This window comes from Hetaerina americana, unplaced genomic scaffold (assembly GCF_022747635.1).
Source record: "Hetaerina americana unplaced genomic scaffold, ioHetAmer1.1.p SCAF_6, whole genome shotgun sequence".
Classification (NCBI taxonomy): domain Eukaryota; kingdom Metazoa; phylum Arthropoda; class Insecta; order Odonata; family Calopterygidae; genus Hetaerina; species Hetaerina americana.
This window is the reverse complement of record NW_027287205.1, coordinates 16,506,399-16,521,535: the sequence shown is the minus strand read 5'-3', so window position 1 is coordinate 16,521,535 and position 15,137 is coordinate 16,506,399. Positions and strand designations below refer to the sequence as shown.

General features: G+C 40.0%; 1 protein-coding gene across 1 annotated transcript in view; it reads left to right on the top strand.

The window, feature by feature from the left end:
* LOC139695088 (pleckstrin homology-like domain family B member 1) overlaps window positions 1–15,137 on the top strand; it is a 102,699-nt gene that overhangs the window by 43,705 nt on the left and 43,857 nt on the right. The window contains exon 2 of the mRNA XM_071593715.1: window positions 13,769–13,905. The gene's annotated coding sequence lies outside the window, so the exon portion shown is untranslated. The remainder of the gene's footprint in view (window positions 1–13,768; window positions 13,906–15,137) is intronic.

Here is a 15,137-nt window from a genome sequence, read left to right as displayed (position 1 = left end):
GCGCATCACATTTCACTGGGGTGCACACTAATGCATCGTGCATACTGCTTATCGGACGCCATTTCGCTAGCCCCGGAGAAAACACACCTAATGGCAGCTCTAGAAAGAAAAGGGGAGGAAGAGAGACGTGACAAATGCACGATCCTAGAAGGAACAAAAAACGCCAACTATCCCGAAGGATTAAGGCCTACACCAACATCCATTCCAATGCAGGAACCACCAAAAACATTGCCCCAGTCATGAGCAAGCATGGCGTCAGCCAAGGTACAAACTGCCTGACGAAAAAAGCAGACAAAGAGGACTAAGGGGAAAGATTTCGAAAATTGAATAAGAGTTAGTTTACCGGGTGCCATGCTCTTGTGGGAAGTCTTACATCGGCGAAGCCTGCAGATCAATGGGTAATTTAATACGCGTGAAAGAACACCACAGGGCTGAGGAGAGAAAACAGTTATCCTGCTTGTCCGCCGTCTCCGAACTTGCGTCGGGTGAACGATGGCATGACATGGAAGTGGAAGAAGCGTGAGTAATAGCCAAAGAATGCCATTCCAGATTGAAGAGAGGCAATCCATAGTGTAAAAATACCGAGAAGGCCAATACGTTGTGCGTGGAAAGGAATTATCCGGTAGCCAACGATTCGGAGGCGACCGAAACGACGAGATGGGACGCCCTATAAAAGGCGGTGAAACTTTCTGCGATCTAGTTTAAATCTGGAAATGCCGCTGGGACACTGTTTTCTGTTCAAGCGAAGGCGAAAACCAGGGAAATATGCGGGGGTCAAGGTAGTTTCCTTATTTTCACGGTAAGAAAATTAGAATGCGAGATTTGTTTGCGATCGAGTGACTGTGAGGTGTCTTTCCGCACATTCATCTACATACTGCCTTGCAAGCCGTCGTAAATACGTGTGGCAGGGGGTGTAAGGTCACTAGCCTTACTATGTCTGATCAAATACCTCCACAAGCAAAAGGCACCTCTTGATCCATTTAAAGGGCTCGTGGAAGGGGCGACCGGCCATCATTGGTGTAACATCCATTACACATTAAGAATGTTATCCTGTTAGTGACCACTCCATTGACTACAATACGAACACATATAAGGAATCCCATTGTTTAAAAAAGGCGGGTTAACATGTAACGCAGTCACCGAATATCAGGCAGAATGAATTAGATACACACATTTATGTACACAAATCCCGTCCACTCAGGCCAAGGGCGCGTGGAGAGGAGGGGGGGGCGGGTGTTAGGACACCTGGCATCAAGTAGGTTGTGGGAGAATGAAAATTGTATGCTCCTTACTATTTTCACCAAGGCCAATGCTCCATGCCGTATCCGTCTTCGTGTTTCCCCCCATGAATTGTTGTCGCGAATTAGTCGCAGGAAAAACGAATACTACTGATCCGTGCTGATCGTGACATATGAAGTTAATGCAGTCGAGTTATCCCATTATCGAACTGACAGTAATGTGCTCCCTAATGGTACAAAAAATCGACGTGAGGGATTATTATTATTAGGTAATCAACCGGTTAAGGTAGGTTTTTGGATGGACATAATTACTAATTAAATAATTTGTGACTCGTAGCAAAACACAACATCCTACTCTGCATCAGATCCCTCTTTAGCTCTGAGTACTTTCTTCCTCTCTTCATCCCGTCCAACATCCCTATCCTGTTCTTTCCCTTTCCTCGTTTGCCTAACATTCTCCCCTCAATCACAGTCTTCAACATCCCGCTGCCGGTCAATACCCCCTTCATCCTCTTTTCCTGCCTCCACAGGATTTCTCCTAACAAGCCCCTCTCTTCGCCCACCATACCAAGTACTTCCTCATTTGTTTTCTTCTTTGTCCATTTCACGTTCTCCATTTCTCTCCACACCCACCTTTCAAAAGCCTCCAGTCCACGGCTATCCTCCTGCTTCAATGATCACGTTTCCGCGCCGTAGATAGCTACGCTCCAAATGAAAGTTTTTACGAGTCTTTTCTTAATATCCTTACTCAACGTCCCTGTCATCAACTCCCTCCTCCTTGTGAAAGCCTCTTTGCCTAGCGCAATTCTTCTCCCTACGTCTCTACTACTTTGCCGGGTTGGTCCAAAACACTACCGAGATACGCAAACTGTTCTACCTGCTCTAGTTTTTGCCCTCCTTTTTTAATGTTTAGCTTAGCCTTTTTCTTTCTAGAAAATCGCATAACCTTTGTTTTATTAATATTGATTTTCATCCTATACCTGTCGCACTGCATTTCCAATTCACTAAGCAATGCCTGCAGCCCCTTGGCTGACTGACAAACTAAAGCTTGGTCATCAGCGAACCTAACTGAATTTACGAATTCCCCGCCCACTTTCATTCCTACCTCCAGTTCTTCCCATGCCTCTTTAATCATTTCCTCTGCATCAAGGTTGAACAGCAACGGTGATAATGGGCAACCCTGCCTTACACCTCTTCCTAATACTGCCCAACCGGACTCCCCGTTTCCCTCCCGCACCTGAGCAGTCTGAGACATGTACAGGTTGCGTATTAGCCTCCTTTCCCTCCTATCTATTCCTATTTTCTGCAATATACTCATTAGTTTTTCCCAATTCACTCTATCAAACGCTTTTTCGAAATCTACGAAACAGGCAAATACCTCCTGATTGTATTCTATATTGCTCTCGATTAGTGATCTCATAACTGCGTTGGCATCACACGTGCCTCTCCTCTTCCTAAACCCAAACTGATCATCCTGTAAGTAGTCCTTTACACTACTCTCTATCCTTATGTTGATGATCCTGAGAACAATATTAGCTGCGTGGGATAAAACTTATTGTCCTATAGTCCTCACATGATGTAGCCTTTACCTTTTTCGGAATAGGAACTAAAACTGATCTCACAAAGTCCTCCGGCCAGTTCCTTCCTCATAAATACTACGGATCAGCCCATATAGCCTCTTCCTCCCACATTTTCCTAAGCATTTCAATAGTTCCGCGGGAATGTTATCCACCCCCACGGCCTTATTTAGTTTCATCTCCCTTAATGCCCTTTCTATCTCATTGTCTAGTATGCCTGGACCTAAGCTATCTTCCTCTACGTCATGTTCCTTTTAAATGTCTAACTTTATTGGTCTAAGTTCTTTACTATACAGTTCTTCTCTATACTCCTTCCATCTCTCTTGGGTCTTTCCTGTGTCAACTATTACCTTACCCGCCTTATCTCTAACTGTTAGCATAGATCTCCCTTTTTCTTATTTCTCGTTAAAGATTTAACTTTGATGTACAGCGCACCGATTTCACCCTTCCTCTGCAGACTTTCCGTGTCGACGTGAGGGATATTAGTATGTATTTATTTGGATGTTAATTAGCACCACTTTTAAATTTGCTTGTTTCATTTGCGGTTTTCCATTCCTTATGGGCTTTGCATTCTGTGAGGGATTTCTTGAATGTTACTTCGAGATATGGCGTGATATTAGCCCTTGGTGGCTTTAGCACCCTACCCGGTATATTTTCGAAACCCTCGTATTTGTTGGGTTTAATCTCTTCAAGCAATTTGATAATTCCTTGTTCGTCCGCTGTCGCATTAGCCATTGGTTCGTTATGTAGAGTATATGAGTATCTGGGAAATCCTCGGTGGCAACATCGTTCCTGAAAACGCTTTGTTAGAATTTATTGAAAGTATTAGCCTTCCTTCGCTTTCATTGTGAATAGTATCGTTACAATCCCTAAAGCAAGATACAGTTTGCACATCCCCCTTGACCTCCCCGACAAAATAATAGGACGCTTAAGGGTCACTCGTACATTACTCGTCCAGTTCTTTAGGTTTAAAGCCTCGCAAGGCGCTGCGTAATTGTCTTTTAGTTTCAATTTTAGAAAGTGTATACTTGTCCAATAACTGCCAATGCTCCAAAGGAGGTGCGTAGGTTCTTGTCTGCTCTCCTTACTATCGAGTGTGACATTCTTTGCTTTCGAATCGCTTTCCTAACGTCATGAATGTACCATCTGTGCTTGCATTTGTGTATTTTGTACGAATAAAGTATGTTGATGTCCCCTTGTATCATATTATACTAACTAATTGTTTCCAAGCTCCTTCAACGTTGGAATTACTTAGGTGCATTTTAAACTCGGGTAATAAAGATTTTAATTTATTGGCAACATTTCAAAGTCAGCTTTATCGTAGATATAAATTTTTCGTTTTGGTTTAATACTCTTTGTTATTTCTTCGTCAAATGCGATAAGCACGGATTCGCTCAAGCCCTCGTCATTGGCTACAATCAGTATACGCTCTGAAGTATTCGTAAGCAATAAGTCTGATATGCTTTTTCCAAGGGTTGGTGCGCACTTCATAATGAAGTGAGGAATTTCATTTATTTGCTCGACGTTTGTATCTTGAACGTTTATCGTCCCTCGACATTTTGGACATCTGTTCCCGTAATTTTTAATCGAATAAAAGGAAAAAAAGAATTTAAACTGAGCGTATTAATTTTCATTAGCTCTGCGCCCGTAAAGTTCTTCCGAAGCGAAATAGAAAGCATTTGGTGTTTCATTGAAAAGCTGGCGTCAAAGAAGAATCTACTGTTGCGCATATTATGAGCCCGCTAATTCAAATCATAACTCGGTGCTTGAGTTAGAGGAGCAATTCAGGGAGTCATATCTAGATGTAATGGTTGTAAGGTGATGATCGGTGGAGATTTCAATATCGTATCAATAGAATGGGGCGTTTACAATTTCAAAACGGGCGGAAATTACTCAGACATCTGCGAATCGCTTTCAGACACATTTGCCAATCATCGTTTAATGACATCGCCGACATCGGTAAATCTTTTCTTGAGCTTGTAGTAGCAAACATACACGAGCAGGTTTTGAATTTATTTAACGTAGAAAGAATTAGTGATCATAATACTGTCCACGCCAAATATTCAGAATAGGAAAGAATGCAATTCTTAAATAAAAATTTCTACTTCTATGACAGCATAAGGAGTGATCAATTTCCTAAATTCAAGTAGTTGAGCCACGAATGCAATGTTGAAGCAATATGGAAACACTTCCTCGATGTCACCATTTCAGCGATTGATAAGCCAATACCTTGCAAATTAAAAAGAAAAAACGCAGAACTTAGTATAATATTGAAGCACGGAAATTGTTAAGGCTCCAAAGGGTGTGCCACATATGTAGAAAAATTCCGGTGTAAGATTTTCCTGATAGTGACCATACTAAGCTATTAGAAAATTACTTAAAAGTCAAAGTCCTGGGCAAAAACAGCCTTTCGGAAAGCGCTGGCTGATTTCAAGAGTAAAATTTGGGGAGATTCATCGATCAAAAATCCCAAATCGTTCTGGTATTATGTGAAAGAAATTCATGGAATTTGCCTTCGGAACGCTCACTAAAAGACGGGAAAAGTAAAAAAATAAAATCCAGCTTTGAAGAAGTTAATTTACTGAAATCCTTCAAAAGTATATAAAATCCATGACAGGAAGAAAATAACATGATGTAATCTCGTCAATACCAGCACGCGATGAATGGTATTGATACGTATATCGTGTCGTGTAGTATTGAATCATTTGGAAACACTCAAAACCAGCTAGCCTCGTATAGTGGAAATAACACTCAGGTTGATGCGATATTTTGTTTTGAAAAGGATTTCGCCAATTATTCAATGAGATGGCAATTGCAGAGTTGAAGTTGTGGGATATACCATAATGTTATATGCTGGAATTTTTTAATAGTCGCGCAAAACGAGTAGTTATTAATTGTACGGTTAGTTAGTTGGGGTAACTTCCGGTGTCTCACAAGGAAGCGTCATAGACCCGCTTTTATTTGTTCTACATATCAATAAATTGGTGTCTTAGGTAGCACAGTCAACCAGATACGTGAACTAACAATTTGAACTATCGAACTTAAAATTTAAATACTTGGCTTTCCCACAAAGAAAACATTTTTATTTACGACCTAGGTTTCGTTATGGTATAACATCATCAGGTCAGACCTTTTATATATAATTTTAAGTTCAATATGAAGAATTTCCACCAAGTGACGCCAGAAACTGTATTATTCCTTAATTTGAACTAGTTTTGAAGTCGTTGCCGCAGTTTGTACTAAATTAGTCGAAGCTAAACTTAATAATTAACTTATTACTCTTGTTGCAATATTTTACCAGATATGGTGTTATGATGTTACCATCTGTCTCGTATTCTTCTTGAATTCGATAAGTGTACGCAAAAACATTTGCATGTCGGAATTTTTAATGGGGTTATGTCTCATGCATAGTAGGTGACTTTGTTTGTTCGTGTGCTGTGCATGCCGGTGTGGATACACCCCTTGCCACACCCCATCCTGGTGGCTTGCGGGATATTACGTAGATATCTGTCGTAGGGTGGCGTCATCTAGTTCCGAAAAGAATCGAAAATATATCGTGAAAACATATTATTAATATTGTATCATCGATGAAATCTTTGGAAATAAATTATTATAGACGATAAATTAATGCCTTTCGTAATTTAGTTGAGTGTACGTCATTGCCCGCGTTGTGCGTTAGAAATGAATAATAGTTGATAGCATGGCACCATTCCTTCGTAAGAAAAATACCCTTTGACACGCAAATGAGATCTATTCGAACATTAATGTAATCATTATCGCTCGATTATAAATTGCGGCTTTCTGGCGGTTTTGTAGAAGGAAGGGAGACGGTGGAAGGCGCCTCGGGGGCGCTTGCATTGGCTTCACCGGCCTTCCCGCAGGAGACGCCTATTTTGGGCGATGGGCACCCGCGGCATCCACACTCGCTTTCCGCCCGCCCTTGGCGGCCTGATCAAAAGCGGCTCCGGATTCACTTTTGGTCAATGGCAACATGCTCCCGCAATGCAATTACTAGCGTCATAAATATTCACCCTAATTTCACGTTACAGATTTATGGCACCAATTCATTCTTGAGACTGTAATTTTTGTGATTTTTATAACTGTAATCAATAACTTCGTTTTTCCATCGATCCTAAGGGCGTATACAAGTGCCAATCTTTTTTTTTCGCCTGCAGTAAGTGAAGCCGCGTAATAAACGTGGATATAGTACATCCTCAAATTGCTCAATTCATCCTCCTCATATGTGTATGCATTATACCTATGGGCTCAAAACTCTAGCCATGAGCAAGATATTTTTACAACCATCTCTGCTAATAGTCGTTAAACGTTAAACCTTTTGCTAATTTTATTAGACCTATAAAATGATTCCGACTTTTTCCACTCTCGAAATTTCACATGATGAGGAATTTCATTTTGTCTCTTAGAAGGACAAAAAGCCAAAGTTTGATGGCAGGAGTTGAGGCTGAAACCTCTTTTACATCTCCACTCCCGTCTTTTAGCTGTGCCTCCGGGTGCTGTGCAGAAGCAAGCCATGCTCTCACTTTATTCAGGGCTCTCCAAGCAATTCTCGCACCACCTCACATCATCTCAACCGGCAACGCTGCAACATGACTTTGCCTTGTCATGACTTAGTTTTATAAAAATACGCATTGAAATAACCAAAACAGTCATTCCGAGTTCCTCTCATCTTGAATTATATCCGGCACCATTTCTAATAGATTTTACATAATATTGTAACTTTCTGGTTTGCCGCCTGCCCTGCACCCTTTCTTCCAAAATTACATGCTGAATTACAACAATATTAGGATCAATGGAGAAGAGATAAACATGTTACGCTTCGCCGACCAAAATGCAATGATAGCAGAAAACCAGGAGGATATTGAAAGGTCACTAAACGTATTGGATCAAGCACTACAAAGTTACAACATGAACGTAAACAAGACGAAGACTAAAATCCTGGTGTGTGGAAGAGAGAAACGGAATACAGTAGTCACACTGAAAGAACAAAAAAAAATTTGAGGAAGTGGTTTCCTTCACCTATTTTGGAATTACCATCACGTGGGACGGAAGAAGTACTACAGACATCAAGTGAAGAAAGCTCAAGCTAAGAGAGTATCCACCATGAAAAGACAACTGCTGTGTTCAAAGAAGATAGAACTACAAACGAGGAAACAATACGTGAAAACTTTCATATGGAGTGTGGCATTCTGTGGATCAGAAGCATGGCTCATCGGAAAAGTAGACGAGAAAGACTAAAAGCCTTAGAAACCTGGTGCTGGAGAAGAATGCTTAAGATCAAAATGAAGAAGTATACAGAAGAATGGACAAAGAACGGACCTTATGGAATACCATAAAGAAAATAAGAACCAGATGGATAGGCCACCCCCTTAGGCACAATGGATTCGTGAAGAATATACGAGGGTTGTCCAAAATGTAACCTCCGTTTGCGTGTAGCGAGCGAAGTAATGGGGAGAGCTGAATGTTTGTTGTATTGACACGCACACCAGGGCAGTCAGGACTTGATCTACAGGGTTCGGGAGGCCATGCCGGTTATCGGATGTTGGAAATCCCGCCAAATCTAAAATCCGTTTAGTGATAAGGTGTGCACTGGCAATAAACTTCAAAACTGCTGGAATTCATCGGGAAATTACTATTCTGTGCGGACCAAATGTGATGGGTGACAAGAGTTGTGCGTCAGTGTTGTCGTTCGTTTAAAAGTGAACACAAATGTCCATGATGATGATGACGGAAGTGACCGCCCATCATTGGTGAACAATGAACTTCCCCAGAAATTTGACGAAAAGTTCGTGAAAACCGGTGTTTTACGATATCTGAAATATTTAGAAAGTTGTCCACAGATTTCTACGACTCTGTTGCATGGAAACACAACTGCAAAGTTAGGCTGCTACATGTTTTGTGCTCGTCTCGACGGAGAACTTCAAGATACCGTCATCGGTTGGCTGCGTTCTCAGGCGGCAGAATTTTATACTAAAGGAATTTGGAAACTATTTCAGTGAAATGACGAATGTTTAAATCTGTCTGGCCAATATCTATAAAAACAGTAGAGATATGTAGTATTTAGAAGAAAATAATAAATGTTCTGTATATATTCGTGTATTTTTTATAGCATAACAGAGGTTACTTTTTGGACAACCCTCGTAATAGAATGAAAAAGAGGGAAAAGTCCTCAGAGGAAGGCCAAGGGATAAATACATGGGACAAATAAAGAAGAAATAACATTGCAAAAAATACCAGGAAGTAAGCCAATTAGCATCAGATATGGTAGAATGGAGGGCTGCAGTCAACCAATCTTAGGATATAACGACCAGTGATGATTCCAACAACCACTATAATTCTGCCACCATGTCTGCAATCAAATAAATAACCTGATTAATACACGCTATGCATCATCTCTTATCATAATTAACCCCTCAAGCCGGCATAGGTATTTAAATGCTTGGGCCCCACTCGTGGTATTTCATTTTTCTAAAATCTCTCCCTGGCGCAGCATTTTTGAAAATAATTTTTCTATTTTAAAATATTTATTTTAAAATTAAAAAAAAATCAACTCATGTTAAATTGCTTATTCTATTTAGTACAAATTTTATTTACGTTATATTTTTTATTTTCACATCTTTATTCGCCTTTAAATTTTGAACCTCCGTTCCATAAGTCCAGTTTTGTGTGATATAATTTGAGTTAATCCTCTAAACATAGGCCTGCATCGCAATCGGGGCAACAATCCACAGTATCCCTCCTTTCACCTCGTGCGGAGCCCAACTGACTTCTTCTTTGAGGCCTGGACTTCTTCACGGTTGGCCGTATCCTTCCAACGAAGTGCCTCTCCGCCGAACTCCCAAACTTGAACTCGCACTAATACTCACTTCTCTTTCTCCGTTCAGGTGAACAACTAAATGCAATGTATTAGCTTCTCTCCCAAAAGCTTATCCCACTTGGAATCCATTTCGGAGTTTATATACAATGCTTTTTTACTTCTCTTTCTCAAGAAAATAATGTAACAACTGATACTACAGAAGGTGGGGAGGCCTTTTTCCCTCGCAACTGTTATGACGAAACCGAAGGAAAGAATGACACACGATTGGTTCCAGAGAAATTAGATAGGTAGGTCGTATCAAGCGACAAAGACGAACAGAACCAGAGGACAAATCGTAAATGCGAAGAACTCGCTTATCTCATAACGACGAACTTGATAGATTTATCTCCCTTATAGAGTGCCTTTTCATGTAGCCGAAACAGCACTATTAGCAAGAATCAATATCTCAGAGGCCTAGGCCAACCATAGATATTAAAAATATTCGATAGCGCCGCAGAGAAAAATTCAAAACCGAGAGTGCGTAGCGGGGCGTACGGCGTACGTCGATCCGCGGATAAGGCCTGCCGACTGCGACGTAACGCGTACAGAGAATCGCGCTGAGGGGTTAATACTTCTAGCGCCCCCCATCTCCTCTCAAATGTCCAAATCCCTCTACAGGGAGCATCATGCATACCCCTAACTTCCCATCCGTTAGCCTATTCTAACCTAGCCTTTTTTTTCTAACACTTTTCCCACCATTATTTACTTCCCCTCCTACCCTTTTAAAGATCACTTGTCCCTGTCCAAAGTTTAAGATATCTTGTGTTGTTGTGATGGTATCGTAAACATTCCCTGAAACCCCTTTAGCCTAGGTGAAAAAAACACAAGAGAGCTCCCCTCCCCCCAAAGTCCCCACATGAACTTGGTCTCCGTGAAGGTCTATCCAAAGAAGACCTCTCATAGCTCATCCCAACTTAACTCAGCTGAGTTCTACCTTCTTCCAGAAACTCATAAACCCAACAACCTAGGCTGACCCATTGTCACCTTCCACAACTCTTCAAAGGAGCATATTTCCACTTTTTTTTTAGTAACACCTTCAACCACTTGTCAAACCCCTGCCATCGTACATTGAAATACCATTAACTAGAGATACTAGCTTCAGTTTTCCTTGGATGTGTTGGAAGGGCTAGCAAGAGAAGTAATGGCTTGGAAAATGGCAAATGATGTTGGCCAGGAGTGTATTTATGGGAATTCACAGTCATTAGCAATAAAAATTCAGTTTTTCAATATACATTTAAAGTAGCAATAGCAGTTCTACAATAATAGTAGCAATTCAGCAGTTCTACAATATCTACATTTGATTAAGAAATCGGTCTTCCATTAGAGACTTAGGGATCGCCTATCAATAACAGGAGTCATTGCAAATTGTCATTGTTGAATATTGCAGATCATTAGTTTATTTGGAAAGTTAATGGATAAAAGAGAAACAAAGGTATGAGGTATAGTGATGATATTGTATACAAATTAATTTTACTTATGCAGTCAAAAATGTATTCCAAAAATAAAATTATGACCAATAACCAAATAATTATTGCCAAAAAAAGTAATTTCTAATTTTAAAAGAAGTATAATTTCTAAAAGAGCATTTGCAAGTGGCAAAATTTTCATTTGCGTTGAATAATCACTGCTGCCATGTTGGACTGGATGGCATCTTTAAGTTAGCATTTCTGCTTTGTGAGGCCGTGCTAATAATATGATCAACAAACCAAATGAGTAAGGTTGTTTATGCTGTCATCAATGTGTCTGAAAATGCCAAAAAAATGATTATAGTAATTGCTGACCCCAGTGGTGGGTTGGGGGGTTAACAGCCTAATCTGCTAACCCCTAAGATCATGGGTTCGATTCCTGCCTAGGTGGATTTTTCTCCATCCAGGGCTTGGGTGTTTGTAACGGTTTCTATTGTTATATCATTGTGTTAAAAGCCCGTTGTAAAGGCCAGAGTACTGTTTTTGGGTTAAGTGCTTTTTTTCTGGGACATCATCATGAAACGAGAGATTGATGAAAAAAAATGATCTCTGCTTGTGTACCAGATCTACTGGTACACTTGCACAGTAAAAAAGCTGCCACTGGAATACAAAAGAAAGGCTGTAAGACGCCAATTCTGGACACTGATGGGGAGAATGAAATGGCCATCGATTTCCAATATTTTATGATAAGCCAAAAAAGTCCTGGCAAAAAGTTAACGGATAAATAAACATTGATTCAGCTGCTAAGTTTGAAAACAATTCCTTTGACCCTTTTATGTCTGAACCAAATATTTTTCATAAATTCTTACCTGAAAAAATCAGTGCATCTTTTGCATTGTCTTTTGGGTAGAGAAATATGAAATAACAGAAGATTAGAGTAGACTGTAGGGATTGGAGATTTACCTCCACTCTGTACACTGCTTATATGCAAGTGGTAGATGGAGAATCAGGATGGGTAGTGTTAAAAAGAGGGGTAAGACAGTGGTGTCCATTATCACTCTTGCAGTTCAATGTGTATGTAGAGGAAATTGTTAAAAGAGGCAAGTCAAAACCTGGGGAGAGGAATGAAAGGCAACAAGGAATTCATAAAATCATGTAGGACCATGAATGATCAAGCTTTAGTTAGCCAGTTAGCCGAGTCATTACAATAATTGCTGAGCAAATTAGATAATCAGTGTAGGTATGGAATGAGAATTAATGTAAACAAGACAATTTTGAGGTTTTGAGTAGGATGAATGCTGAGTTCAATGCCCAAATATGAGGGCAAAAACTGGACCAGGTAAAAAATTTAATGTCCTGGAAGTGTTTTGAGTTAATTTGGTCAAAATAGTGGAGACATAAGAGGAAGAATTATTTTCGACAAAAAAGCTGTCACGAGGAGGAACAAGATGACAGGGGCATTAAGGCAGAAGTTTAAGAAAAGACTAGTGAAAACTTTGGTATGGAATGTGCTTTTGTATTGGGTGGAAATATGGTCATAGAAGCAAAATGACAGGTCTAGTATAGAGGTTTAGGTGTGGAGAAGGATGGAAAATAAAAATGGGTGGAAAAGGAAGAAATGAGGAAATGCTAAGCATGTTGACAAAGGAGAAAAGATTGGTAGGAGAAATTTGGAGGCAGAAAAGGTGGATACTATTTTGAAGGACAATAAAATGTCAAAGATTGTGATAGAGGGGAACAGCAGTAAATTGAGGAAGGGGTGAGAAGAGATGTTAGATGCATGTTGGATGGAATAAAGGGAGGAAGGAAGTATGTTGAATCGAATAATGTTTATTTTAGTGTTGGGTGTCAGGTATTTTCTTGTTGGGCAGAGCTGAAAAAGTAGTTTTGTTTGGTTAGTGGTCATCCAAAACCTACCATAAACAATTGGCGACCAAAATAAAATAATGGGATATTCGCAGTGCGTGGAAACATTTTGGAGGGGAATTTGAGATTGAGAGTTTGTTAAGTTGGAAAACAGTTTGGGAAAGGGAAAAGTTAGGGTTTGTGTCATTCTGTTTTTAGATTTGTCATTGAAGGACCATGATTCCAGAACTCTACAGGTGAAGGTTAGGTACCAATTGTGGGAGGTCTGACTGCAAAATTTTGGGTTCATGGAGCGAGATTGTTAGGGATTTGAGGTCTCTGAAAATGGCAGAATTTATATAACACCAGTAAGCTTATGTTAATTTGCATTAGCTATGTTGTGATTTGGCTGTGTTTATGTAGACATACCCTCCAGGTTAAATAGGCTGTGATTTATGGTCGAGTCCTGTGGATTCTGATTGCCTCAAGGGGTTGATATTCTCCAAGGTCCTTCTCAGGACCATTGTTTGGGATTTGGATGCAATAGAATAGTATTTTCCATGTCTTTGTCGAGGGGACTGTCTTCCCTGTTGAAATTCCCATGATTTGTGAAGTTGACTCCCTTCCCCTCTTCAATCATTCCCTTCTTTCCTTCGCCCACTCCTTCTTTCCTCCCGATATCCGAAATAAGTGAGTTCACACATTCATAATTTGCGTGTTAATGATAACAAATATTTTTAACCCAGTTCCCTATTTATTTGGATATTTTTGTTATTTTGCAAAATATAGTAGAATGTAAGGGTTCTAATATCCTGCTGTTCTCCATAGGGAAGGCATATGGGCAGTGTTTGAGGCAAGAGAGTGACAATGCTGCCCTGCAGCACCCTCACAGCACCACGGAGCACCATCAGGAGGCACCAACATCCCTTGTACAGCTCCTCCCCCTGAGAACAAGGCGGACCAGAGTGAGTGAAGCATTCTGTTGAATACCCTGTACATGGCAGGGAGAAGCAGCCCAGGGGTCTCTGTCGCACCTGATCAGCACATTGCAAATATTGATGAAAATGCTCATATGCGATTGAAAATGGCTGATTTATTTTGCATACCATTTTAAATTGAAAGGAAAAAGCGTTGGCATTCATTTTATGTTCAGAAACTGTTGCATAAAAAGTTAAAATTAGAATAACCGCATGAGACCAAATGAGAAAAGATAGTCATGCAGTATTGCATTTAAACTTGAAGTCATGCATTATCCTTCAGAATACTGGAGCCAGCAGCCAAAAGACATTTTGGCCCACCTCCAACTGAGAATAATATGAGAATGGAGAATGCAGAAAATTGATTCATTGAAAGCAGATATGAGTTGAAAAAACTTTATGTTCGTGTGGTCCCAAATGGCCAAAGTTCAAGGAACATGTTAAGAATTGGATAAAACACAGGAAGAAAGGAATTGGTTTTGTAACAAAAATTGTTTAAATTGAAGGAAGAAAATTAGTGATGGGAATGTCTATTGGTGATTTTTCTGGGACAGCATTATGGTCTGAAGGATTCGTGAAGAGAAATTGTCTCTGTATGTATACTAAAACGACAAAAGCACAAAAACTAACACTTGAATTTGAAAGAATGGTTATGGAATTCCACACTTAAAATAATTTTGCGTGTAATTTTAGTGGCAGTGATGATGAATTCTGGGATTTATGATGAATTAACGTTTATGCGGTTGCTGATTTTTAATGTAATAATTCTAATTTCTTCCTATTCTATTAAAATCAAAATATTTTTCGGTCTGATTAAAGAATGTTTTGTAAATTCTAACCTGAAAAATAATAGTGACGGGAATAGCTCCTATGTGCCGGTTCATCTTAAGGGCCGAGAAATGTGGTATCTGCCACTGACAGCTCAGGTGTGAGTGGTGAATGGAGAGTCGGAATAGGGAAAGAGGCCTTGGAAAACCTGGATATGGTGCCAGTGGACAAATCATTAAATCAGGGTCATGAATATTCAAACTTTAGTTAGATAGTCAGCCAATCATTAATGAGCGCATTAGAAAATCACTGTAAAAGGTATGGTTGGAGAACCAGTGCCGACAAAACAAAGTTTATGAGGTTTCAAAAAAGAAAAAGTTAAATGCTACAATAGGAGGGCACAAAATAGGTGGGGTAAAAAATGTTAATTATCATTTAAGTGGTTCAGACCA